Below are 27,272 nucleotides of genomic sequence, written 5' to 3'. Positions count from 1 at the left end.
GTGTGTTTTTACAGGGAGAAAGAAAAAAAAAAACAAAAACAACCAAACCAACCACCTCTCAACACTATCTTACTGCAGTTAATGTATGTGCTATGGTTGTTCGTATCACTTCATTTTTATCACTCTTAGTGCTTTTGCTGTCACACAGAGGCACATAAGCTAGAATATTCCTGCTACACAGAGTCACTTTCTTCTAAACTTTAGTTATTATCATACCTGGAAGTCACAGACAGGGAAGTAGCCTCTGCTGATAAGGGGAAATCAAAGATGTTGATGTGGATAAAGTATTCTTTGTTTGGGACTGCAAATTTTTCCTGCCTAGACCAGTAACATGCTGTGAAGACACACCTTTTTCAGGCAATTTCACCTTTAATAAATGCAGTGATAACTGTGCTCTGAGTGACTGGACAGCCCTTAGTTTTGTACAGGCAGACAACCCAAGCCTGGGAGAGCTCTGTACAGAAGTGGTGTCAGTAGACAAGGGGCTGGGCTCAGGAATATGATTGGGATTGGGTTGGATTGGATTGGATTAATTGGATTGGATCATCAAGGTAATACTCCTCACACATTCAGTGCACTCATTTGAAAGTGATATCAGCTGTGCCTTCTGTGGCTGGGTGTGAGGCTGTAAACACCCTCTCTATAAATGCCTGCATAAGGACTGCTGCTGCCTGAAGCACAGCCTGAAGAAGCAAGGAATGAGGCTTGTGACAGCTCTTGGATGATGGAATTGAGCACTGATTTTAAAAAGTTCTTGAGAAGTTCTCTAGTTCTGGTGCCTCTAAAATAACTAAGATTACATAGGGCTTGTTAGCTTTGGTGTTCAAGCCACAGGACTCTGATTCCTCATGCCATGGAGTAACACCAGACTTCTACAGAATTACTCCCACTTGAGGTTTGTGATTCAATGATTCCCTCTCTTCTTTCCTTAAGTCCCTCGCAAAGTATCTTTGTTATTTAGACTATCACATTGAAGAATATCAAAGATCAAAACTGTGAGAGTCAAGGCAAATAACTTGCTTTCTTTATACTGCTTTATTCCTCTGAGGGACTTGTCTGAGTCCTTTCTGTTGACAGAAGAAAGAGTGTATTCAAATTTCATGCCCCAATTCTCTAATTGCCAAAAGTTACTATAATTAGGAACTACTCAAAATGAAAGAACTGACAGAATAGCCTTTTTTTCTCAAAAAAAGGTGATCTCAGAATCTTTTATGTAGGATAGGAGAAGAGGAAAATAGACACTGGGGTGGCTGTGTGACATTAATCTCTGTTTCAAATAAGTAATGCCTTGAAGGAGGATTAAAAGATAAAATTGTTGTCAGCTACACTGAGGTCTCATCACTCTCATATATCCTTTTAATTTCTTTTTACTTCAATTTATACTGACTTTTTTCTTCTTTCAGCAACCGTTGTGGCACTTTTTCAACTCTAAGTTCACAAGTAGAATCATTTATTTTAATAATGTCTTTGCTTTAGCTTCTAGTTGAACACCATTTGCAATGTTCCCAAGCCTTGCTGAGTACAGCAGCATTACAGCAATGATTTAATTATTTCCTTTTCAGTATTTATTTGAGACAAAAGTTCCCTGACAAATCTCAGATCCTCTACATTTGTTTTAGGGAAGGAGCATATGGCATGAGTACTAGGCAGTCAGGTACTCCTACTGAAGTAGGAGTAGGAGTCCCTAACCACTATTCAGTCATGTTAGCAAACTGTGAACATTTCTGGCCAGACTTATTGCACTACCAGCAAAAAAATATCTTTGATGTTCCTTTTTTGTAGACTTCCCAATCCCTGTTCTCCATAATGAAATAGAAACAGCCATCATATACTACAGATGTATTTGCAAAGGACTTCTACAAAGTTTTGTCCAATAGGACACAATAATCCTTATCTGAGAACAGATAAGAGGTCTGGAAATGTACAGTTTTTATGAGATTTCTTAATATGGAAAACAATTGGTAAAATGTGCTTTACTGGAACACTTTAATAAAGCTTTTCAGTGACTTTTGTTCCCAAATACATGTCTCTTGTGGGTGACTGAGTTTTTCTGACAGTATCTTTTACTGCAGATGGTACAAATGTCATTTAAAGTCACGGGATATTCAGTTTATACAACCTGATCACTGGGGGAGGGAGGGAGATATTTACGAACACTGAAAAACAGACCCAGACCCTTTCCTGCCAAACTTTGCTGTTTAGTTAGTATGAAACTCTTATGTTTTTCAAGTTTTTGGGGTGGAGAGTGGTGAACCAAAGGAGTCTTACAGGAGAAAAACTCCCAGCTTGTAGGGGTTGGACATAGGAAAAAAAAATCTGAAGTCCTCCAATATTACTATTAATTTGTACCAACTCAGAATTTTTAAGGTATTTATCTAGAGGACGCTCTGCGAACCATAGAAGGGACTTAAACATATGTGACCACAAAAGCAGAAGAAATCATAGCATGAAAGGAAAGCAAACCCAGCCTTTTGGTCTCTGCACTTTGTCCTCATTAGCAACACCATTGTTCCCTACTTGAGGAATGAAACACAAAAGAAGGGAGGATTTCCTATGAGGAAAGGGGCAAAAGTTTCTCTTTGATATGACAGATTCTACCATAACAGGGGAATATACTGATCAAACAAGTTAGAGAGATACATAAACTTGCATAAGTTGTGAGACTGAAAATACAGGAGTAGCAGAGCTGCAGCTGTCTCTGCAGCACAAGGGATTGCAGTTTTGAAAGATCTCTCAAAACCTTTGAGCCAAGCTTCCATAAGAAGCAGAAGTCCATATTAGGTGGTTAAACAATGAAAATATTTGTAGCAGGAGATGAGACAATGAACCACAGCAATACTGATGTGCTTCCTGATGGAAGGACACCACCCTTCATACTCTTGAAGTGTATATTAATAGTTCTCAACATCTGTTGCCCATCTTCTTGATGGTAGGATATAAAAGGACTGGATTTAGCTTCTTTTTGTACTGGCTAGACCAACATCTCAGAGGCCACTGTGAGCTGTCACTACTTTCACCATAATTTTTCTTGGGTATCTGTAATTAAAACCATCTGAGGAAGCTGCGGAGTTGAGGCATCTCTGAAACACAGGGAGTTAAAAAAGTGATTATGTAAGGTGAGTCACAGTGATGACTATGAAATTTTGGCAAACAAATCTGTATCTTTCAATTTCAGCCTCTCTTTGCCTTTTTTGCTAGTAATTTTTCAATGGACATCTAATGAGTTAATAAACAAAATAAATACCTTCCTATGCTCTCTTCTTGCCATTCATACAAATACATCCCAGAACATTAGAGTAACTTTCCCATGTCAGCCTTCATGTAACTTTAGAGGGTGCTGACAGTGCTCAGACTTCAAGGTTTGTTTGGAGCAAGCAGGATGCATGGCACTGGGTTTGGCACCTGAAGATATAAATAGATATTCATTAGAATCCCATAAGTAACTCTGTGCTCAGCTCCCACAGCTTCTGATGAATTAATTATCTGATTATCAAAGAAAATCTCAGTAGTTGCTCACCCTTAAGGCATTCTTAAGGTTGCCATTCCAGACATAAATCCTGATGTCAGAAGGTCTACAGTTGCCATGTATTGTGGGGAAAAAAAAAAAGGTTTTCTACTTGAGAAATGTAATGTTCTGCTGCCAATTATATACCCAGTCTGAGCTGTTGACAGCTTCCTTCTCCTTTCACACTTAGGCAACATCTCTGGTCACAGAAAATGAAGCAAAGGACTCAGGAAAGAAAGAGAGAAATTTATTTTAGAGGAGAAAAAAAGTGAAGCTCTGAGCCAGCTCTCTGATGGCTGGTCTATTGAGATTTACACAGGATCTCCTGGGTCTCATTTATGAGGGATTTTTCTGGGCCAGAATTAATTTTTGAAGAGCATCATCTACACAAAGTAAAACAAACAAAAGAAAGCAGGGATCATGACTATAAAACACTACATGTACTTTCTTCCTCTTCTGGAACTACTCTTCAGTCTGGTGATGGTGATTCTCCATCATACAGGAGAGCCATAGCAGTACTAGTAGGAGTAACTGGAGACAAAACAGAGAAAGAGTAGGCAGAGATCTGAAACCACAAAACAAAATTTGAGCTATAAGACATGGTAGAAAGAAAAACATGGGAAAGCAAAAGAAGACTAAGACACATAATTAATTAATAGTGCTCCATGACATGAAAAGATCTTGGGTTTTTAAAAAAACAGTGGTATGTCCATGAAGTTGGATTTGTGTGCTTACTAAGCAGCTATTGGAGTGAGAAAGAACTCTCCTATAGGATATTTGTGTGTGGATGTGGGGTGTTTCTTGGGGTAGGGAAGTTTCCTTCCTTCAAAATATTTTGCTCCTTCAGTCTTGGATCTAATGAGAACCAAATGGTTCCTGGATGTAATTATTTCATAAGATCTGTTGAACAGACATTAGAACTTTCACCTGCTGTAATCTTAGCTCAAAGACAGTTTGCAAAGAGGAGGAAGAGTGCAGCGTCTTAGAGCCTTCTCAACTGAAATCTTTCAATTTATAGATAATAAATCACTTAAAGCTGAAAACCACATTTAAGTAACACCTCATTGAGCCTTTTTAAAAACATTTTCTCTTGGTCTACCACATGTATAAATAGAGTTGAATAAAAATGATTTGTCTTGTTGATAATGAGACTAAAAGCACCAGTAGCAGAGTAATAATATATGCTTTCAGAAAAGTCCTGTTAATGTTCTTTAAAATATTTGCCATCATTCAGACAATGGAAAGCTGTGTCTTTTGTTTGTTAGACTGGAGGAAGGAAAAATGAAAGCACAAAACCTGTATTTTTAAAGGACAGATTTATTTGCTAATAGGGGAAAAGGAATGTGTGTTTAAAGGGGTATGGAGGAACACTTTCAGGAAAGTGCTGCCATCAGGGTGAAAGGTGCTGGTGTCCTGCTCACTAGGGAATACTGATTTAGATATTCCAAGATGAAGGCCTTAATGTTACAATGGAACATAGAGGGCCACAAACAGACATGCCAGGGGAGAGTTCTCTCTTTATTTTCTTCTTTTTTTTTTTTTTTGTTGTTGTTTGTTTGTTTGTTTTGTTTTATTTTTAACTTTGTTTTCATGTCTAGGGACTATTCTGCTCTTAATTTTTCTTCCAGTGTTGCTCTTTAGAAGTTGTGTTCACAGCCAGATTCACCTTTCCAGAAAAGGCTGGGACTAGGGATTTTTAAATTGCAAAACTGTAAGTGCCAGGGAAAGGGAGATGGTAAATCAGTCACAACTGTGAGAGAAACACAAAGGAAAAGGCTGCCTCTTCCAAGAATGACACAAATTGCTTTGAGAAAAGTGTCTGCAACAGTAAAAGTTTCTTATCTATACCTGGTTCCCCTATATAAACACTTACATTTGAAAAAAGCCCTCTGAAAAATTAAAAAAAAAATATTAGAGAAAAGAGAAGGAATTATGAGAGAGAAAATATGGGAAGACTGTTAAGAAGCATCTCTGAGGAAAACCTTTTCTCTGCTATCTCACACTGCAGCTAATTTACTTGATCATATTTTGGTTGCTTTCTTGTATAGACATCCCAAAGTTTATTTGCATGAAAATCTCTCTGTATATCCTTAATTAGAACTCATGCCTCAGAGATACCCTTATGTCTTGTGAATATATTGAGAAAAAAAAAGTCAAATTATGCTTTCAAATTATCTTGCACAGATTTCTTGTCTCCACAATGAAGAGACCATATTGCAAACCAAAAAAAGTACCACAAAACGTCTTTCAGCAGGGATATCTTGCTGCATATGCCTCTAGGGTAAACTGTGGGATGTTGTGGTATCCTAACAGAGTTGAAGAGCCAAAGTATTGCTCAGGCATTTCTCAGATCATACGTCTCCCACAGAACTTGCTTCAGAAATTTAAGAAACAGTCATGGTTGTTTTTCCATGTCAGGGAATAATGAGGTATGTCACTCAGCCAAGACTTTTAGGAAATGAGGTTGAAAAGCAATGAGCCATACTTAGGACACCAGGCACACTGGCAATGATCATTAGAGGAAGTCAAACCTTTTCCTGGTAGATTCAAGGTACACAAGAGATCAAACCAACATCCTTGCCCAGCTGCCTTCCTTCTGACAGTTCTCAAGCTGCTTCATCGTGCACTAAATCTAACATTAATTGAGTGTAAGTCCATGCAAGAGTGCTAATTAAAACAATGTACCTATCATATACTCTTATGCCTTCCAGGCAGCAAGAACACAGGAGGCAGCTGCTGTTCCACATCAGTGTAGAGGAGGATAAGAGGTAATTGACCCTGCAGTTGTTAGGTTAATTCACAAAGGGAAATCTCTTGCACAACTGCTGTTTCATCTGCTCTTGCATAAAAAACAACTGTACCAGAAGCATTCTCTTTATATAAGCTATTAGTATACAGTCATGAAGACTAATTACTTAAACAAGGACTTCCACAGGCACAGGAAATAAGGAAGTCTTGTGCCCCATATATTTCTGCTGCATGCCTGACTGACTTCAGAGTCAAAGAAAGCACAAGCTCCATTTGAAACTTTTCCTCTGTCTGGGGCCCGCTTAAAAGCTTGTCCCATGTGCGAGATGCATGAACATGAACATCTCCTTTTCACCTCTGTTAGGCATTACATACAGTTTTTCTTACTGTAGCTGGTCATCCATTTTCACAAAACAGGTAGAAGCTTATTATATTTGGTACTTCTGCTCCCCTGCTGAATTCCTTTAATAAAGTATTAGTTTCACTGGGAGGAAAAAGGAAGCACAGAATTAGGAATATGCATGGACAGGCATACTGTCAGCAAAAGTTGCCCTTGTGAAGTTAAAACAGCCACCTGCAGTGTCAGATAAAGCAATTTTCTTTACATACATGAGACTGTTGACTTTACTCCGAGGGTTCCAAAAAAATTATTTTTTTCTGTAATAAAGAAACCCACAGAATCCTGCAGGAACCCACAAAAACTCAGTTGTATTCAGTGTACAGAAGAAAACGCAGGCCTTTCTGTTTGAGTGGCTTTTAACATCCCTTATACCTTGACAGAGGAAGATATGATGTTACATCCCTCTAAGCAGCACAAGCTTATTCTCAGTTAATGGGTGTGTATCTGCTGAAGAGGGCCTAATCCACAGCATTTGGATTCAAACATGACTCTGAACTCCCTGAAGGTGCTCATGCCTGAGGTTTTGGGTTGTTTTATAGAGATAAAATGGCCACCTATGTATATTTATCTAGATCCCAGTCTAAAGTTTATGCTTAAAAAGTGGGCTGAGTTTTTCACTTAATTTGACCAGGATTTATTTTTTTTTTAAAGTTACATTTTTCAAATACTTTTCAATTTGCTTATGGGAAAAATTCAGAGGAATTTCTGGAATGTAGACAAGACTGTTTAACAAAATTAATAGACAAGTTAAGCCCAGTCATATGGATGAAAAGGCCTGCTAAATACCTTTTCAATCAATGCCTGCTAAAAGAAATAATGTTTTTTGTTTTCTCTTAATTGAAAAAAAACCCAGTACCTTCTCATAATATAGGAAGGACTACATGCCAAAGAAACTTCTCATCTAACCCTGCCCACGAGCATCTCTTGCCTCTTCTGCACCCTGAAGAGGCAAGAACAGATTTTCATGAAAAGAATTTTTACAAATTTAGGCTTAGGTGTGCAAATATTCACAGCTGTTAAGTGGTGTAGTTTGTCTGAACACTGGACACCTTCTAGAATACCTCAAGTTAATTTGGTCTAGTAATCAAGTAACTGTCAAGGAACATAAAGTTCTGTTCAGGCATTTCCAAAAGGGATGCTCAGTAATACCAACTCATGCAACGATTACCAGCTTTAATCTGTTGCTCCCCCAAAGGTGGTTTACACCCCTGTGCTGGAGCACGAAGGGAAGAGAATATCAGTTAAACCATCTGTGTATCACTAATGCTCTCTGCAGCTGCTCCTTCAGCTGCTGTTACAGCACTTGGTTCCTAATTGGGCATTTGCCTTTCCCGACTGAGTTAAGAGCTCAATATCTTCCATATTAGCCCAAAGGCTGGCAGTTCAGATGGGTAAGAAAAAGAATTAGGTACTGCATTTCTTAACTTCTATGGCTCCCATAATTTAATTGAAGCTTCATGGCACTAAGTGATGTTTCCCCCGCCCTTTTCTTTGAAGCATTGAATCTCAGATTTACAAGAAATTTCAGCTTTCATGTTCCTAAAATGATGTTTTGCTTCTGATTTATTTAAAATTTTGGATTTGTATTGTAAGAACAATTGTAAGTGGATTGTAAGTTACAATCCACTACATGCTAAAATATTGTCCTTGTTTTATGTTTTAAAAATAAAGTTAAAATAAATATTACTAAAAAACTTATTATTTGGTGCTACTGGTTGTCTTGATAAAGTTATATGCTTACAGAGAGGAAGAACAAAGTAGATTAGCAGGATATGGCTGAATTGCTCTTAGATTAAACTTATTTAATTTAGGCATCAGGAAGCACTGGAGCCTGAACCCTTGTGTTTTTAAGACGGAGCTGAGATACTCTTCTTCTTGAGTGTCACGTGATAGAAACACAAAGGAATAAAAAGATTTGTAGTAAACAAAGGGAGGAAAGTAATCAATCCACTTTGGGCAGATTGTCAGCTACATTACTGCTAAACAGTAGAGTATTTCTTATATCTTGATCCTAGATAATGTTGTCATCTGTGTTAACTTTTGCATTACTTATGCCTTATTTTCAAAATAGCTGCAGCAAGTGAAAACAATTTTAAGGCATCTGTAAACTTACTTAGGAATCTAGTCTGGCATATAGATACAGAGAGATTAGGAAAGCTAAAGCCACCTAGTTTCCACTATTTTGCAATTACGTTAATTGCTCCTTAGAGCAGAGAGAGGGGCTTGGATCTGCATTCTAAAGGAAAAGAAAACAGTGAAAGAGGAGATTCAATCTTGGCGTGACTCTATCAGCCCATAAAGTGATATGAAACAGGATAATATGTCAATATAGCTTTGAAGTACAAGCAAAAAAAAAGCAATCCAAATATTTAGATATTCATACAGTAAGGGGGAGGAGGAGGTAGGAGAGACATTCTGCTCATAAGAGAAAGAGGCCTATGCCTTTGAGAAACAGCTGTGTGGTCTGATTTCATTTCTTGTTCAAAATAGAAATGGAAGCTTTTCTAAGTACGTGGAGAAAAAGTCATCCAGAGAACTATGTTTTATGACATCCCAAAATGAGCTAGCACGTTATATGTTACAGAAATGCTCAATGATTTGTCATGGAATTCTCTGCTCCTTTGAAGTAACTACAGGAATTGCTCTTTACTCTGTGGACAGTTTTCCAGTCGTCCTTTATGACTTAATACTAAAACTTTGATGGAAAACACAATATTTGCAGCTGAGGCAAGCCCTTTTCAATGAAGTACTGCTCTGATCTTCTTTTTTGAGAGTATTTCTATGTTAAACAGAGTTGGTTACCCTCTCCTGTTGTTGGTGTTGGGAGATTAATCGGTTAGGACCATAAAATCTGCTGACAATCACTACTCAGCCCAAGCCACATGAGTTTCTCATTCACATCTGCCTTATGCCTCTGAGCCTGTATCAAAGCAATGAAACATATAAAACAAAAAGATTCCCTGGATGAGATCTGTGAGCCAAAAGAAACTTCTGGGCAAAACTGAATCTATGTTTGGAAAAAGTAAAAGACAAGGCAGCCTGAAGCTAGAGTTATTAAATCTGAGCAAATCTTAGTATTGCCATAACTGGTTTAATCTTTTAACAAGGGGAAAACCCAAACAAACCAACAAAACAAGCAAACTAGCAAAAACAGTCTGGCCAATTAAGAACATAGCTTTTTTTCCCAGTTAATTCACAGAAAAAATATTTCGGTTGACTTAAAACTCTTCAAGTGATTGCCCAGGTTGCGACAGTAGCAAAAAGAGAACCAAACTTTGGTGGAAGGGAGTGGGTCTGTGGAACAGCTCATCAAGCAGGGGTGGGAGTAGTTCTCACATGCACATGCTCAGTCTCGAGAGAACCTCCCTGGGGTATGGTGGGCAGAGGTTCAGAGCCCTTTTTCTCCCAGTGCAATATATTTTATGTCGTTTACATTTAAGATTTGTGTCCAAGACACTTCTATACAGGATTTCTTATTGGCTATTTGAGTAGTAAATAGCCCAGAAAGAAGAAGCAGATTTTACTGTCCTTAACAGATACTCAGGATGGGGGTAGTTGTTGCTCTGATTAGATAGAGAGGTGTTTGTTTCTAGCATCCTGGTTGAATACATATAAATTTACTCAAGGTCTTCTTTGTATAAAAAATTACTGGAAAAGATCATAAATTAGTTCTGCAGTACTTTTATTTCTGGTTGACTTAAACCAGTGTTTATTTATGGTTTTATCACCAAACAGAAATATCAGCTACTAGTAATCTTTGGTTTTTCTGATAGTTTAACCATAATTGCTGATCTTAAAAGAAGAGCTTTTCTCTTTGTAAGGCCATACCTGTGTTCATGAAGGACTTTGCTTTTGTTACTTATCTGTCAGCAGCCTACACAGATTTTACAACTCCAAGGCTGGTGTGAATAATGCTTAAATGTTTTTCCTTGGCTGCAGGTATCAGAAAAGTACTTCAATGAGCTAAACTGAGGGATTACTTTAGAAATAGATTGATTTGTTTATTTATTTGTTTGTTTATTGTAGTAAAAGACAACCCATATTTTAAAGACTGTTGTTTCGTATTGTGGGCTTAGATTTTGAGAAATGCTTGGAATATGACAATTTGTGAAATTCATAGTTCTTAAAAGCTCATTTGCCACAAGGTGGCAAGCTATGTCTGCAGGTCCAAATAGAAAACAAGCAAGTGGAGGTGCCAAGACAACTCAGAAAATCTTTTATTTCTTGTGCTTAAGTAGATAACAGTATCATACTGCTTTATTGGTACCATGAGTGGGGACGAAAAAATTTTATTCTTAAGAAGCAAGACAGCATTCAGAGGGAGAAAGAGGCTTCATCATGCTGATGCTTTTAATTCACCACTTAACTCACAGAATGGGCATTTAAACAAACCTTCCAGGTCTTCCTGAGACAGTACTTTAAATTTCATCAGAAAAAGAAAAAAAAGAGACTATGGAAGCAGTTGCTATACCCATGAATAACAATTAACATAATTCTAGGGCTTGGAACTAAGTTCTACAAGGGGGTCAAAACTTTTTCTACCTAATAGGACATTGTGAATGATTTTCCATGGGGACTGGACTTGCATGACATACAAAAGCACAGAAAGAATATTAGTTAAAATCTCTTTTAAAAGAAATGAATAAACAAAAGAGAATTCCATAGCTAGATGATCCTAAATATGTATGTTTCAAAGATAAGTGTAAAGTTAGAAGTTAATTTTAATTTTGTATGTGCATTAACTAGCATAGGTAGAAGGTAGTTACTACAATCATTAGACTATGGAGGAGAAAAAAACAACAAAACAATAAAAAGCAAACTTTTTTGTCCTTAACAAAAAGCTTTTTGTTATTACAATAAATGTGTCATAAGTGTAGAGTTTCTTCTGCAGAAATTTGTAAGAAAGAAAGAATTCTGGACAGATTTAATTTCTGACTTTTATTGCTTCATTGCAGCTGCATGAAGTAGTAGTCTAGTGCTTGATGGGTTTCTGATTGTAACCATTTAGATTAACTCATGCAACTGTAAATAGCAATGCAGAGAAGCCACTGCTCTGAAACAAAGAGCAAATGCAGTTTGAAGAAATGTTTTTGGTATTTTATTAAGGTATAACTAAAATTGCTGAAGTGACCTGTTGGGTGTTTAAAGAGAAGAAGCCAAAGCAAAAGGAAAAGAAAAAAAAAGCAAAAGACAGAAAATTTTCAATGGGAATGGAAAGGAAAGGAAAATAATGTCTCTTTGAGCCCAAGTTGTAGGTGAGGGTCTTACAGTACTTCTTAAGTGGTGCTGAAGGAAAAGACTGAGATGATTATTCCTTCCCCTCCTGAGATTCTGCATTTAATTTTTTCCTATCAGGTCCAGTCACATTGTGTGCAAATGCTTTTTGGGCAATCCAGGATGAACACTTAGGGGATCAAACCCTGAGCTAGCAGGAATTATGTTAGGCTGCCCTCTCAATATGGAGTTAAGTGACGGACCTGCTCTAATGGCTCTACAAATGATCCATACAGAAGGAGTCTTTAAATAGTTGTTGACAGTTAGTAGATCTTTCTTTCTCATTTTTGAGAATGCTAATGGGAAAAACAGGAGAAAGAAAAAAAAAGGCCCATCTGTATCATTCCACAGAGACATTCTTTATCTGCCATGTCAAGAGTCCATAAAATGTACAGAACCTCACTGACACTAAGGAGTTAATGTCTAGGATGAAATCCAACTTTGGGTCTCCCAGACTTTCCTCTCAAAACAAGACTGAAAACTTAAAAATAGTGAGCTCAGCAATGGATTAGTGTCATCATGCTCTGATAGAGATTCCCAGTCTTCATGGAAGTCCATGGAAGGACAAGTTGGATTTACTATATTAATGTACTTTTTGCAAGGAAGACTTTTCCCTGTGACACATTTTCAGACTGAAATACCTAAAACTTTCACTTCTGCATCTGGAGTTTGGTGGCTAAAGAAAAAACTTGTGTCCTAGTAGCTGACAGGCTCTGAGTTACTGCTCTGAACAGCTGTGTGACACATCTGCAAATGAGGACAGCTGAGTGCAGGAATCCTTCCCTGCTGGTGAGCAGCTCAGTGGTGCCAGCAGGCACAGATTGCTGTGACTGAGTATAATTACAGTAAAGCTGATAAAGTCTGATAAAGGACAGAAACACTGCTCACAGAGATCAGCAAGGCAACACCCATGCAGAGCATGGAGCACATGGCTGCAATGTGATTTCATCTGTAAATGTGAATTGCAGAGGTCAAGTTGTCAGGTATCATCACAGAGTGGTCTTAGAGGGAATGCAAAGTCCTGGTCAAGTGCAGGCTGAAGTTTTCCACTTGAATGTGCATTGGACTTACACATCCAATGGTGTGTCCTGGCTCTGCATTCAGGAGGTTCAGCTTGTGATCCAGGTGCAGCAAGCACTGAGCAGCAGCTGTTGCCATTAACCCATGAGAGAGCACATAGTGCAATAAATTCTGCATAATAAGGAGGTAGAAACAAAGAAGTGAGATTGCTCTGTTAATGATGAGTTACTAATCAATTATTCAGAAGAAAAAACGAGCAGGAAAAGGTATAAAATTATCTGAGGAAAATATGTAGATTCAGATGATCAGAAATACTGAGGATCAGTTTATTTCAGTGAACAGCTGAACTTAATACTGCTGCACTTCCTTGGTGCCAATATGACCAGCAGACAATCCTCAGGTGACTGTACTGCTGTGTGTGAATATATTTTATGTTATATCCTGCCACATATCATCATCTATCCCAAGGCAAACCATAGCTTTTCCTTGCAACAGACTTGTTCTAGCCTTGTACTAGCTGGTAACAGTGATGTCTCTAAGTGCTGTGCCTGATTCTGCCCTCAAGTCTCCACACTTGACAAAAGAAGACAAAATGAAAGTGATCCAAAGATTTGGGATCTCTATAAGTGATTTGGAAGCTAAGACTTATATGAAAAATGACTGTGATCTTGATTGAATTAAACAGAGGTATGTTCTGAGCCCTTGCTTCCTCTAAATCTTCAGGTTTGCTTTTCTTTGACTTTAGCTACTGTCTATTTATTTCTTTTTGCTGCATATATATATTTTGATAGATATAAAATTACATCTTTTCAATTTTATTTCTGCCTGATTATAGTCAGATTTTTTTGGACAGCTTGTGAAGTGTGCCTTTTTGTGCAAATATGAGTGAATGTTTAAATATACCACTGATAAATGGATTGTTTTGATGAAATTTGTTTAATAAAGAGCTACACCTCTCAGTCACACCACATTCATTAGTTTACTCCAGATTTACCCAATTAAGTCATAAAGGCTAATATGGACCAACATCTGTGTGACTGACAGTGAGGTTCAAATTGCAGTTATAAAAGTCTTGATGTTCCACCTTGTTCCAACTGTTTTTTTCATCTTCAAATGTTATTGTTACCAAAAGACATTAAGCTGAGGCTTCAAAATTTTTACAAGTTATTCTTTCATTTCAGCTGACTTATGCCAAGTAACTGTCCCAGAGCAAGCACATGTTGAAAGAGGAGAATGTGTGCTGGGAGGAAGATCTGCCTCATGTTAGGTTCATTGTGGGCAGAGACCCATCAATCAGACACAGCCCTTGAAAAGCCCTGCAAAGTAGATAAACTTAGTACCAGACACACTCAAGACCTGCACTTCCAGAGAAGAATTTATTTTCCTACATAATACAAAATAATGTCCGTATCTGTAAAAAAAATAGTTCAGAGTTGCATGTTAAGATTTAACATTGAGAGAAATAAGAAATGTGATTTTGATCTTGTGTTGATTTGTAAGCAAGAATTTCCTATGGAACGTTGCTAAATTCAAGTGCAAAGGTCAAACAGCAGAATGAATTCATAATTTCTGTTTATAGCTGCAATTTAGCCAAGAAATACATCTATTAGAGCATATACTATTTAATTTCTAGCATAAAGAAGTCCATCTGAGCCCAGTTATTAGAATATTTTTTTTCTATTTCTATTGTTTTTCTGTACAGTAATTTTCCCTGTATATCTATAACATGGATGTGCTATTAGTTGTGCTTCCATAATAATAATATCCTGTTCTCACAGACTGTTTTCCTTTGTTAAAGCTACCCAGAGAAACTTAAAGAAGGTACAACTGTTGATGTCCTTTTTGCATGGATGAAGAACTTTGCCTTGATGTATCTGGAAATATTTCTTCAGAAATACAACTTACACATAGGAGCTAATTTTCTTCTTTGCTCTTCACAATTGGTCTGCCCAGTCCACTGATCAAAATAATGTAGCACCTCGTATTACAGCCACTGGTCCTCCTGAGGGGAAAATTGTCAATAGTTCAGAGAAATCTTTAGGATGAGAGTGAATAACCTGACTGAATAAACCTGATGTTTGTGTAGAGGAGTTTGCTTTGCATTTACCAGAATTTACACAATAAGAGTATAATTTATTGTAAATTCCTATACCCACAACTTCAGAAAAAATCAGAGCCTGGAATAAAGTACAAGTCAGTACACAAGTAGACAACTTCTAAAATATCTTCAGGCTTTTGGCTCCTGAATAATATTTAATGCCTGTGAAATATGGGTACCCAAGTCCCATTTTCAGAACAGGCTGAGATCACTCAGGTTATTTTGCTGGGTGATATACAGTAAAACTTGGAGTTATTTCCATATGCTCAACGATTTAGTTTGATCCTTCACCTCAAAACTACTTGAAAATTCTTTCTTGGGGATGATTTTTAGGGAATAAGTGATTAATAAATCAAGATGCTAAGTACTACCAGCTCTTAAAAAGGTTAGAAGTGCTTCAGTTCTGTACCTCCTAACCAAGAGTGTCAATTATTTCACTTCTAAGCTTCTGCTTTATTTCTGTGTTTTAAACAATACTGGACTTTTATTGCTTTTGGCGAGCAGTGAACAAGTCTTTGATAAAACACAGTCCATAATTTTCCACACAAAAGGGATTTTGACATGAAAATTGTAATAGCTTTGGATCAGGCTTCAGGAAAACCAGAGGAGTATTAGGCTTTTATTTTTTGTTTTCTCTACCAATTATATATCTAAATTCTTCCATGAAGAATGTCTTGACAGAAGAGATAAGAAAGATTCATTCTCCGTACAGTGGTAGAAGATTATAAAATACCTTAGTAACAGTTTAAAACCACAAAAATATTTCCTTTGTTAACAGTTGATCCCCTTGTTTTCCCTTTCATTCACGAACTGATGATCTTCAAGAAACAGGCATTTTTTGAGAAATGTGGAGGAAAAATGAAATCCTCTTGAAAATTCTGCAGAGCCAACTGCTAACAAAGTTCAAGCCCTGAAGGGTAGCCCAGGATTCACTGTTCTGCAGCTCATGATCCAATTAGTGTTTAGGAGCTTTTTAAATAATATTTTTAGTTAAGGGACCAGATAAGATAATGTGATGATGCATGGGAAAAAAACTTTGGTTGAAAATACATTGATTTAACATTTGGTTAACTGATGTTTTGAAGAAATGTCTCAGTCTTTTTCTAATCTATTAGGTTACATGGGCTTTATTTTATTACAATAGGGACTCTAGTAATTCTACTGCTGTGCAATTAGTCTTATTTATAAACCTAACATGTTTAATCTGATATAATTGCTATAAATGGAGAACTCTTGTCCTAAAAAGTTTAAAATAGGAGATTAAAAAAATATTTTGGTGCAATATTGAAAAATATGTGTTTTGACGTTCAGACAAACCAGGCACAACTACCTTGCATTTACTGGGGGCTGAGGTTGTATTCATGACTGGGCACTGTACCCAATAATCTTTTAAGTGTCCATATCAGGGAGCACTGGCTGGTGACTTGAGTTAGGGACATATCTGTCCTTCAGCATATTTGTGATTCCAAATGAAACCAAAGGATATTATTGTATACATAGAAATTGAGAAGCCTGTGCTATTTAATATAGTTCAGAAAATGTTGTTTCTATGCATTGCACAAAAGTAGATGAGTGAAATAAGAGCAAAGAGGAAAACTAAGCTGCAGAAAAGGCAGCCGTGCTTCTGAAGAAAGAATCAGGTCATCCCTCAGCAGAAACCCTGGAGAAAATGTTTTGTGGAATGCTGTAGAAAGCAGACTGTTGCTGCACCCTTCCCTTAGACAAAGCTGAGGGTGCCTAAAGAGCTGCTCACCAGAGAAGGTGCTGATCTGCTGAGAGTGACAGATTCTGGGGAACAGAAACATGGTGAAGAGATATGTGCAGTTCCTCCTCTCCCAAGCAATCTGAAGATATGTTCTATCAGGTCTGTCACTTGCTCAGACATCCATGGTAGCAGAACAGTGGTCAGACATCCTATCAGGTTAGAATTCCAGTGGGGATTGGAAATGTGTAGGGATCAGAGAGGTGTAGTTGGGCAGAGAGAGAAAGGATATAAACCTGAACTGGGGTCAGCATGGAACAGCTGTCACAAGAATGAGCACATGTTCGTCTTTCACTTACACGTGTTGAAAATGGGAATAAATACATTTAAAAATATTTTATCTTGAGTGGTTTAGGGAGAGGAGTGAGAGAAAAGGGCAGCCAATATTATATCTTTCAGATTCATATTGAATACAACAATTTAAGGATAAGTATAGTAACATACCTTTGGTTTCATACCTGTTGAAGCATGTGTCTTGTGACTTCTCCGCTTGAAGGAATTAGACATTTGTTTTGAAGTCACACAAGCATTTACATCTTCTTAATGATTTGAGCCTATAAATATTATATTGTCATGGATGCTGGCCTCAATACTCCAGCAGGTTTTTAGTAACATTTCAAAAAAACCATGAAAAATAAGTGTTTCTTTTATTTATTATTTTTTCTAAAAGTAGAGTCTGTCAGGTACAGACCTGGTCACTCAACTGTTTCTCCAGCAACAGGAGCAGCACTGTACTGTTGATATGAGGTGTAAATTCCATAGAGGTGTGGCTCAGGACTAACATCTGGTTTTCAAAAGCTCAGGTCAGTAAAGGGAAACAAATTAAGCATGCTAAGCCTCTGTTTAAAGGATTTAATATATCAGTAAAACAAAACAAAAAAAGAAGCTGGAAAGAGAGGCAGCAAACCACCCAGCTCTGTGTAAACAGAGGTACTAGGCTTAGATGGCTAAAAGATACACAGAGCCTCAGAGGACTTTTCAAAATCTTCATCTATATTTCAAAGACAGAAGACGGTGAAGGGCCATATCCAAATTCCGCTGAGGTCATTGGAAAGTCTTGTGTTTACTTTGATGAGGTTGGATCTAGCCTTAAAAACCAAGCTGGTTTCCTCATATTACATGACAAATGTTGCTCAAGAGAAAGGAAAAGTACAGAAGTACAGATAGACTGAGGTGTGTAGACTGTGCTTGGCCAGCTGGCACAGAATACATTGCTGATGATCATCCTGTGCAGATGGTTGGTTTGGATGTCTGAAAATTATTAGATTTCCACTAGTCCAGAAAAAATCAAAAGATATCTGAGGTACAGTCTGGGGCCAGTCAGGCTGATGCTCCTGGATAATTGTAGTTCTTTTCCAAGGTGTTAGAGAATTTGTCTTTTGAAATATTCTGGAAAATAAAGACCTATCCCTAGAGAAATTCTGACCTAAAGCTCATCCTCTGGCTCAGGGCTTAGCTAAGATGCTTAGATAGACTTCTGGAAAGCACTTGTGGCTTCTCTGCCTACACTGATTATGCAAGTGTCCCAAAAAGTTATCTGGGTTCTGGAGGCTTCATATGCCTTGCTGATGTTTGGCCCTCCCAAGTCTGGCATGATCTGCCTCTCCCTCTGCTGGAGCACTGCTTCCCCTCTCATCCCAGTTTCTTACTCAGCTCCACCCACTTCTGCACAACCTTTCCTTTTCCATGAGCAAAGCAATCCACTTAGAACTTCTGTTGAACAATTAGAGTCAATTTGCCACAGCAACTGAAGATTGCTTTTAAAAAGAAAAAAAAAAAAAAGAAAAAATTTTAAACCTATCTGCTGAGTATAATAATAATAATAATAATAATAATAATAATAATAATAATAATAATAATAATAATAATAATAGTAATAATAATAATAGTAATAATAATGTTTCCTAGTGTCTTTCCTATTGCTGAGCCAAGCATGAAAAAAGCTTGACATTCTTTCACAATTGAAAGATGTAATGAAAAATACGTAATTTTCTCTTTATTTAGGGTTGTGTTTTCCCTTGGTAATCTCCAGTTCATGGAAATGGGATGTTTCTGTTTTCTGACATGAGCCATTTGATGAGTAGAAGGACCATGAGCATTAGGACTAATGGACAGAAAAGCAGATAGTTTTGAAAAAGTTACAAAATCAAATAAGAGTCCTGGCCAATAAGCAGGAGGAGTTCTATCAGAGGAAATGGAGAAAATGTAATGAACAATGAGAATGAGTAAAGGAATAGTTGAAAAATATGTTTAAGAGCTGACAAGAAGGGTGGGGTTGGGTGAATTGGTGGGAGAAAAATCTTGTGTTATCAGCCAAAAGGAAAACTTTGAAGTTACCTTCAAAAGCTGTTTTCAATATTTCCTTTTTCTTATTATCAGCAAGTCTTGGTGGAAAAGAAACATGAACTTTTTAATTGGGAGAGAGTAAAATAGATAGCTTGATATCATTTGTACAGAGGATGGCTGCAGTGTAATACTCTTACAGGCAACAGCAAGGCTAATGTCTTTAAGCCAGCTAAATCATGAAATGTTTATCTAACTTTCAAGACCCCCACAACTATCATCATTTCTTTTTGTGATTTCTCTCTTACCATTCCTTTTCCTTAGATGTCCTGTTGATGTTTCAGGGTTGACTTTAATGTCCTCCCAAAGGAAATAGCTGAAAGATCCAATATGGTTTCTTCTTTAGAAGCCAAGAATGTTTTAGCTCTTTCAACATTTTTTGCATGGAAATAGGAATAAATGACACATGGAGACTGCTTCATATCACTGTTAACAATTTGACATTACTTTCCTGAAATACTTTATTTATATAAGAATGAAGTTTTAAATAAAGATACATCTCTTATAAAGGGTATTTATATGTGATATTCACTATTTGCCAAACAGCTGTAGATTGTGAACCATGGAAAATATTTAGATCATTCTACTACAGCCATAGGTATTATTTGGTTTCTCTAAGCTTTCTTTGCATCTGATTGGCAAATTTCCAGTCTATTTTTGAAAGCAGAAGCCTGATAAAAAATGTAAAAAACACTAGTTTAACTGCCTTTCTTTCTGATGTTCTAGGGGCATTTACACACTCCCTTGTTAAGAAACAGTGGAGCAGATACACAAGAGAATGATTTTGTTGGTGACAAAACAGGTAAGAAATTTGCTTCCTTGATCAATCCCTCAGCAGTCAGTAATACACCCAAGGGACAGGTTCACTACATGTGAATTTGATCAAGCTGCTGTTAAAGTTGGATTCTGGACAAACTGAACTGCCTGTTGAATGAACTGCTTGACATCAAAGAGGAGCTACACATTAGCCTGTTTTCTCTGCTTTACCCAATCTCTTTGTTCTGAGCCGTGGCCTTATTTACATGTATTCAAAACCAAATGGAAAATAAAATTGCCAGCAACAAAACTGAAGTATTTTTCCCTGTTAAAATATATAAAAATAGCTGGCTTATTTCTTTTCTGAAATCTTCTATCCATTATATTACATCTCAAAGTGCTAATTTCTTTGTACTTTTTTTATTGTTGTTTTCTTTCCCTCTCATTTTACCAGCAGAACTTTGGGCTGCTTGGACTTGGATAAAGACCATTCCAAGACAGCCTCGATCCCTGTCATGGTGCCATGTTTCACTAATAACTAGTTACTAATATTAACAGATGTGCTGGTCAGGGCACAGCATGCTGGAAACTATCTTCAGGAAGCAGAGCAAATCACTGCAACCTGAGTTTCACATATGTAAAAGTAAACATTTGCAAAGGTCTGAGACGGTTATTTTAGTCATGTTGCTCTCACTGTGGTGCCTGTAAAGCAGATCTATTCTGAAAGGTCAGTGTTTTTACTGGCTTTATAAAGAACCATCTTTCTAGAGCCCTAGTGTTAAGGTTCCTTGTGTTGTGGTAAATTAGCCTTTGCTCAACTTTTTTGTCAAATTTGGGGAAAACTCGTTGTTGTGGTTTAGGAACTGTGGGAAGGCATGAGATGTCTTCAGTGATTAACTGGCTCAGCCCTTCTCTTTGCTTGCCACGTCCTGCACAACAACCATGTTTAGGTTTCAGAGCTAATGAAGGCAGCAGCAGCAACCTGCTTTTGTCTCTCCAAACCCTCGAGGTTGTGTTAGGCTGGTTCTTACCCTCCTACTGTCTGTGAGTGAAAGGACTTCTGTCTGTGCATAGGAAAGCTGGATTTTTATAATAACACTGAAGTTTGAATGGAGTTCCTTCATATGGCTTTTGTGGTGATTTGTCAAGCTAAGGGCTCTTTTCTGATGGGAAATGTGTTTCATGGTCTGCTCTAAGTTATTGTGGTTATTTTAGCACCACAGCTCACGATTGTAACAAACTTCTAGATTTTAAGAGTGGTTGTGCTGATGCCTAACAGCTTTGTATTGTACATCCAGATCACTGCTGAAGGTGATTGTATATGAATTAGACTAAAGGATGTAAATATAAGGAAGAAACCTTTTGAAACATTGCACTGGAATGACTTCTTGCACCTGGGGTACTCAAAATAATTTTCATTTTTAAATACACCTGTGTGGTACCCCACTACAGCCATCATATTTTGTGTTTAGGGGGGATCAAAACTTAGTTATCTGGGATTGGAATGATCAGAAACAAAATGAAGAGTCAGGCTCAGCTGTGAGAAAAGGCAGAAGAATGTAAGACAGTCACTGAGCACAGTGAAAGGACTTGGGTGCTTTAATTCATTTCAGTTCTCCCCATTTCAGAGGATCAAGAAGCAATAGAAATGTATGAGAAATACACAGGAAGATGCTTTTATTTAAAGGATTGATTCCTGGAGAATTCAAATATGGATTTTGAAGACATTCAACAGAATAATGAAAATTTATATTATTTTTATACACTTATACATTTGTTTTTCAAATCTCACTGGGTGACTGGTCACACAAATGTCTTTTGAAATTCAGTGAATTCTTAATAGGTTTACATGCAACTAAAGCTTGAAGGAGATGTCAAATTTGAAACCTTCTTTTTTATCTTTTGAGAGCATTTTTTTCCATTTTTTTTTTTCTCTTGGAGCTACAGATAAGTGCACTAAAATAAATTAGCTAAAAGGAATGCAATAATGACCTTTAATTTGAAATTCTCTGGCTTATTAACAGGAAAATTATTAAAATTCCCCTATACAGTTCTAGAATAGTTATTTGATTTCAGAGTTAGAAGACCAATGGTTAAGTTAATAAAACATGGCTAAATTAATAAATCCCTCTACTTATATCATGATGATTATTAAACCATATTTTATACATATTTCCAGGACCACCTGTCATAGAGTGACTCTACCTCCCTGTTTGCATCTTTGAAATGGCTGTGTCTGACTTACTGAGTACTTTAATGCTCTTAGGAAATCAACCAGCACATGATGAAGTAGTTACTGTCACAGCCTGAAAATTAAATAGAGACAGAAATCAAGGAAATAGCCTTGCTTAAGCTGAAGGCTTTTAATATAATTGAGCTTTCTGGTATTCACAAGATACTTTATTATCTTGCAATATATTGGGTTATTACTGGCAAGCCACCAGAGCTCAGTCCTTCATTTGGACGTGCTGAACATCAAATCCTTAATTGACTCAATCCAAAGACTGGATTTATAGCTGAAGTGAAAATGACTTCTTAAGTTTCCTAAGGCTAAATTCAGTGCAGCCAGATTCTGGTGCTTAGCAGCTGGTGCAGTGTGAGTAGCTCTGAGTTTCTCCAGTACATAAAGGAGAGAAATGCCTGGAGGTTTAGTACAGATCTTTGGTGAGCTGTTTCAGGTCTGGACAAAGATCCCAACAGGACCACACTCCTAAGACGGCTGCCTGAAAATAAGTGAAAAGAAACAGATTCTTTTCCTCTGTTACTTTCAAGTAAATCCTTCAGAAGTTTCTCAGTGCAGTTTTAAATAGTTCAAGTCATTGTCCATCCATCACGTTCCTTTAGATGACTTTTTACAGTTGGATGAGGATTTTGCTAGATGTGGAAATAGTTGCTAGAAATAATTTTCTGTGTACACTCTCTTTTATAGAGAGGTGTCAGTAACCTCTCTATAAAATATAAAATGTCATCATTCACCTCTTATAGTTTTTTCCACATGTAGAAATGAGTATATAGGAACCACTGTTTGGTGTTAGGTAGAACAGCTTGAGGATAACTTCTACAGTTTCAGAATAGTATTCCCTGTGAGCAGTTTTTATTATTCATTCCTGTATATGTGCATAAACACACACACACTTATGTTCATGTATGGACAGAATAAAGTGCAGAATGCCTGATATCTCTACATTTTCTCTACATTCTACAGCTCTAGCCTTAGAATTCAGTTTAGCAACTGTTTATGAGAGTCCTGTGATTATACAAAGCAGTGGAAACATTCACTGAACTGTTTTTAAGGAAAAAATAACTGAATTGTTCATAATAAAATGGAAAGCGGATTTAAACTTATAAATTCCAGCTTGCTTAGATGTACCTGATGTTTACTAAAGAGCTTAGATTGAAATGATGTATTCCTGTAGCTAATTAAAACAGTAGATGGGACTTCTGCTATATTTAGTAATACATAAGGTTTCATTTTTTATGCTTGCACGCTGGAATTTGGCTAAATATGTGAAATAGCAGGATGATTAACTTAGGCTACAAGCCTATGTGGCAGAAGAAATGGTGGCTAGATAGGTTCAGTTTAATAACAGGTTTAAAAGCTTTGGCCTCCATCTGGCATCTTTCCATTCTCAGAGCTTTGGTGTTGGCCTCTTACAATGTTTGGGTATAAAGCCAAATTGTTTTCCACCTGGGCTTGGCAAGGTTTCATCTTCATCTGGTGCTAAAGATGAGTTACCCTTAGTGGTGTTAAGGAAGCCCATGAAAAGACACAAATGCATTTTCAAGTTCAGGGTTCAAATCAGCATGGGTAAAATACTGTTATGCTTGGTGATGAAAAATTAAAGTATTTGATGATGTTTCTGTGTTGAACAATGAAATAGTAGATTTTGTACTCTCAAGATGGCAGGACTTGCCATCATCATTCTTATCATCAATGTATATGTTTTCAATTTAACAATGCAAGTCCAAGGCCATGATTCTCCTTGGGAATTTAGTGTTTAGGGAAAACTCTAAGCTCTTTCTATTTTACTGATCAATTTGGATAAAAATTGCAGGTTTTTGTAAGTACATTCAAACAAATATTTTTCTGACTTGAATATTCTATACTTAGAAATAGTTTGCATGACAAAAATTGAAATAAAATAGAAGTTCTTGGCTGTTTTATGTTGCTAATTTCAAGACTGTTTGAATTGGATGTTCCATTTTGCCTTCATAGATTCAGTGTGATTCAATTACATTTGATGGGAAAGTGGCACCATTTTAGGCAGTGCAGGACAATTTACTAACCTGAACGTGCTGCATATCTGTCAAAAGTTCATATCCATTAATCCTACAGAAATAAATATCTCCAGTACCATGGGATACTCCATTGGTGTTGGGTACCTGTGTTTGCAACTGAATGAAGACTTGCTCTCCACACACTAATTGTAGAACACACTAATTAATTAATTGTGTGTGTTTCAACCATGAAGAAGATAAGAGGCACTCAGAATAAGAGAGTCATTTTTCTTAAGCTCAAAACATGATTTAAGAATATTTAAGAAGTCCAGCTTTGGCAAAAAAAGTATTTGCCTGAGTTGATCTATTTATACCTTCCTGCCCTCCTATGACAAAGTTCATTAGAGAGGCCTTCCTTGGTCTACGGATAAATCAGCATAAAGACTTTCAGTAGATCCATTAAGGGGAATAAATAGAAGTTATGTGGCTGTTAAATTACCTGATTATGCCCCAAAGAAAGGGAATGAGATTTGACCCTGCTTGTTAGTTATTTTAGTATTTGTTTGTTAGTATTTCCTGTCCACAGTGAGTGTATGGGAGGCTGTTTCCTTCAAATGACCTCACTGCTATCTGGATCCTGAACATTACATGTTACATCTTGGTACTTCAGTGTCCACAGCTAAAGTCTTCTGACTCCCTAAAGATTTTTGCTGAGCATATGTCCTCAATGCCTGAAACATGAGGCTTTTGCCTCTAATTGAAGTCCTGTGATGACTCTCGAGAGGCAGTGGAACACACTTGCCTCAGTCTCTGGGTGCAGTGAGGCTTCTCCTCAGCCTCTTTGTCCTCTCCCCTACTTTCACACTTGACATTGGTAAGGAAGATGAGTTCTGTCTTTCCTCAGGAGCCTTGCATTGAAGCACAAATCAAGCCCTGCTTGACTTCAAAGACCTTCACTGACCCATATTTAAAACATTCCAGAAAAGCGCCAGAATTTTCTGGGCTGGAAGCCTTCTAAATTCTTCTTGTGCTGGCTTTCATATTTTACATAAAGTGATTAAATATGCGTTGGAGCAGAGCCTGGAGTCAGAGTTTTGGTCTTGTTTTACCTGTGTGCTGCAGAATCCTGGGCATGTTCTTCTCTGACTTTATTGTTCTCTCTTCTCCTTCACATAAAATTGGGCTGTGCGAAGTGGGTGATCTTTCACAGGAGAAGCTGTAAAACATCAGTACCAAAATACTTTTATATTTTCCAGCTAAGATCCCATTAAACATGTGGACTCGTGTCCCTGCAAAGAAAAGATAGCTCTGAACAGGCATTGGGAGAATCAGTTGCCCTTGTAAAATAAACCACAAAAAGCTTTCTGAAACAATGAAATATCTACTACTAATATGAAGCCTCAAGGTCTAGATAATAGAAAGTTGGGATAATATATCAGGCGTAAATCCAGAGGAAGACACAGCTGAAATGTGGGGAATCAAGTGCAGACATCTACATGGTTTGGAGAGTTGCTGGAGTAAAGTTGGGATTATTTATACTCAATTCTGGCAATGCCATTGGGTTACTCCTGACAGAGCCAAGACGCTTCTGCACTGTCCTTGATGTGTTTTGGGAGAGCTGAGGTTCCTTCACATGTCCAGTTTGTGCTTTATAGGGCTTTTTAACTCGGACTCAGCACAAGCCATTCACTTGTGTACTATCTGGTCAGCAGTTTCTGGAGCAGAAGAGTTACTATGGAGAAGTTGTCCATGAAATAATAAAGCTTATTTAATCTAATCTGGCTTCACATTGAGACAGCCTCTGTCTCTGCATCCAGGACATGGTTAATCCAGCACCCCCAAAGCAGACTACAGAGAATTGAAAGTTGACTGCAGGCAGGCTGGGAAATAACACACAGGGTAAAGGGAGGCTGTGCTTCACTTGAGAGAAATAGTTGTATGTGAAGACTGGTGGAGAGGATGGAGATGTTCACACTCTACAGTCTGGGGTCATGTGAAATGCTGAATAAAATTCTAGCTGTAGATTTTATCACTACTTATTTAGGATTCAGTCTGTCCTGTTCATAAGGCAGATTCCCTGGAACAGTGAACAATGAGCAGACTTCATGAGAGAATGTATTGAGACAAAGAAACCTTTCTATCTACCTCTTAATTTTGGAAGTTGATGTAAAACAAAGAAAAGGAGTTCTAAATCCTGCCATGCCCTAAATCACAGCTGTCTCTCTGTTGAGTTGTGCTGTCCTGCTTTGCATACTAAGGTTTTGTTTGGTGCAACCAAATCAAGTCTTTTGTCTGATTATTCTTTCTTTTTTTTTTTTTTCCAGTGCAAGAAAAATAACTGTAGATATAAAGACAGTGATGTTGTTGTGTAGCAGCAATTTTGCAGTAATGCATAAATTTAAAAACCATAATTCCTGCTCAGTAATTTCCAGCTCAGGATGTGTGTGGTAGTATTCCCAGGCACAAAGTTCATCTGTGGTTTCCTTAATAAAAATATGAACTGCTGTTTATGAAGAGAAACTTGAGGGAACTCCTAGGTTGTGAGGCTGCAAGAACCCAATCCTCTTTGAAATTCAGGGGGGTGGGTGCCTAATTCACTCTTGGTCTAAGAGACACCCAAATCCCATGGATCAATCCCCTCTCCACGTCCTGGCAGTGCAGCCCTGGCCTGAGCAGAGTGTGATGGTCATATACCCCTGCTTGAAAGAACGCTTATTGCAGCCAGATAAGGAATATTCCTTTGGCCCTGATTCAGATGGAATTGAAAAGTATGATTTTTCTTGGAAGAAAACTGAATCCCTTAACTGTTTTCTCCTGCCGCCACAGCACAGCTACTGATTTACAGCAGCATGAGGTCTACTTTTCCATCTACATAATATTTGGAGAAAGCTTATGACAACATAACGTGTAAATGAGTATAAGCAGAGTGTGTTTGCTTTTCCTTCCTGCTTGTCTGTACAAAGATGATCTTGACAGTATCTGTTTTGTGTTGAATGCTGCACACCAGGGGTTCTTTACACTGATGTTTGCACTGCAGGTGACATCTCCTATTTGCCTACTGGGAATAAAGTCTGCAGTTTGCACCATCTGGGAACAAGAAAACAGCAAATCCAATCTCCCCTGGATTAAAGCAGGCACACAAAACATC

The 27,272-nt window shown here is 37.5% G+C and overlaps 1 long non-coding RNA gene across 1 annotated transcript; it reads left to right on the top strand.

The window, feature by feature from the left end:
• The first annotated feature begins 694 nt into the window (after positions 1 to 694).
• LOC148184367 (uncharacterized) lies at positions 695 to 27,272 on the top strand. The gene is made up of 3 exons (XR_015772452.1): positions 695 to 895; positions 19,877 to 19,952; positions 27,162 to 27,272. It is a non-coding gene; the product is annotated as an uncharacterized LOC148184367 (long non-coding RNA).

The sequence above is a fragment of the Pseudopodoces humilis genome, chromosome 5 (genome assembly GCF_049639895.1).
Source record: "Pseudopodoces humilis isolate 2021_Gansu_Grassland_sample_001 chromosome 5, ASM4963989v1, whole genome shotgun sequence".
Lineage (NCBI taxonomy): Eukaryota > Metazoa > Chordata > Aves > Passeriformes > Paridae > Pseudopodoces > Pseudopodoces humilis.
This window is presented reverse-complemented; position numbering and strand designations above follow the sequence as displayed.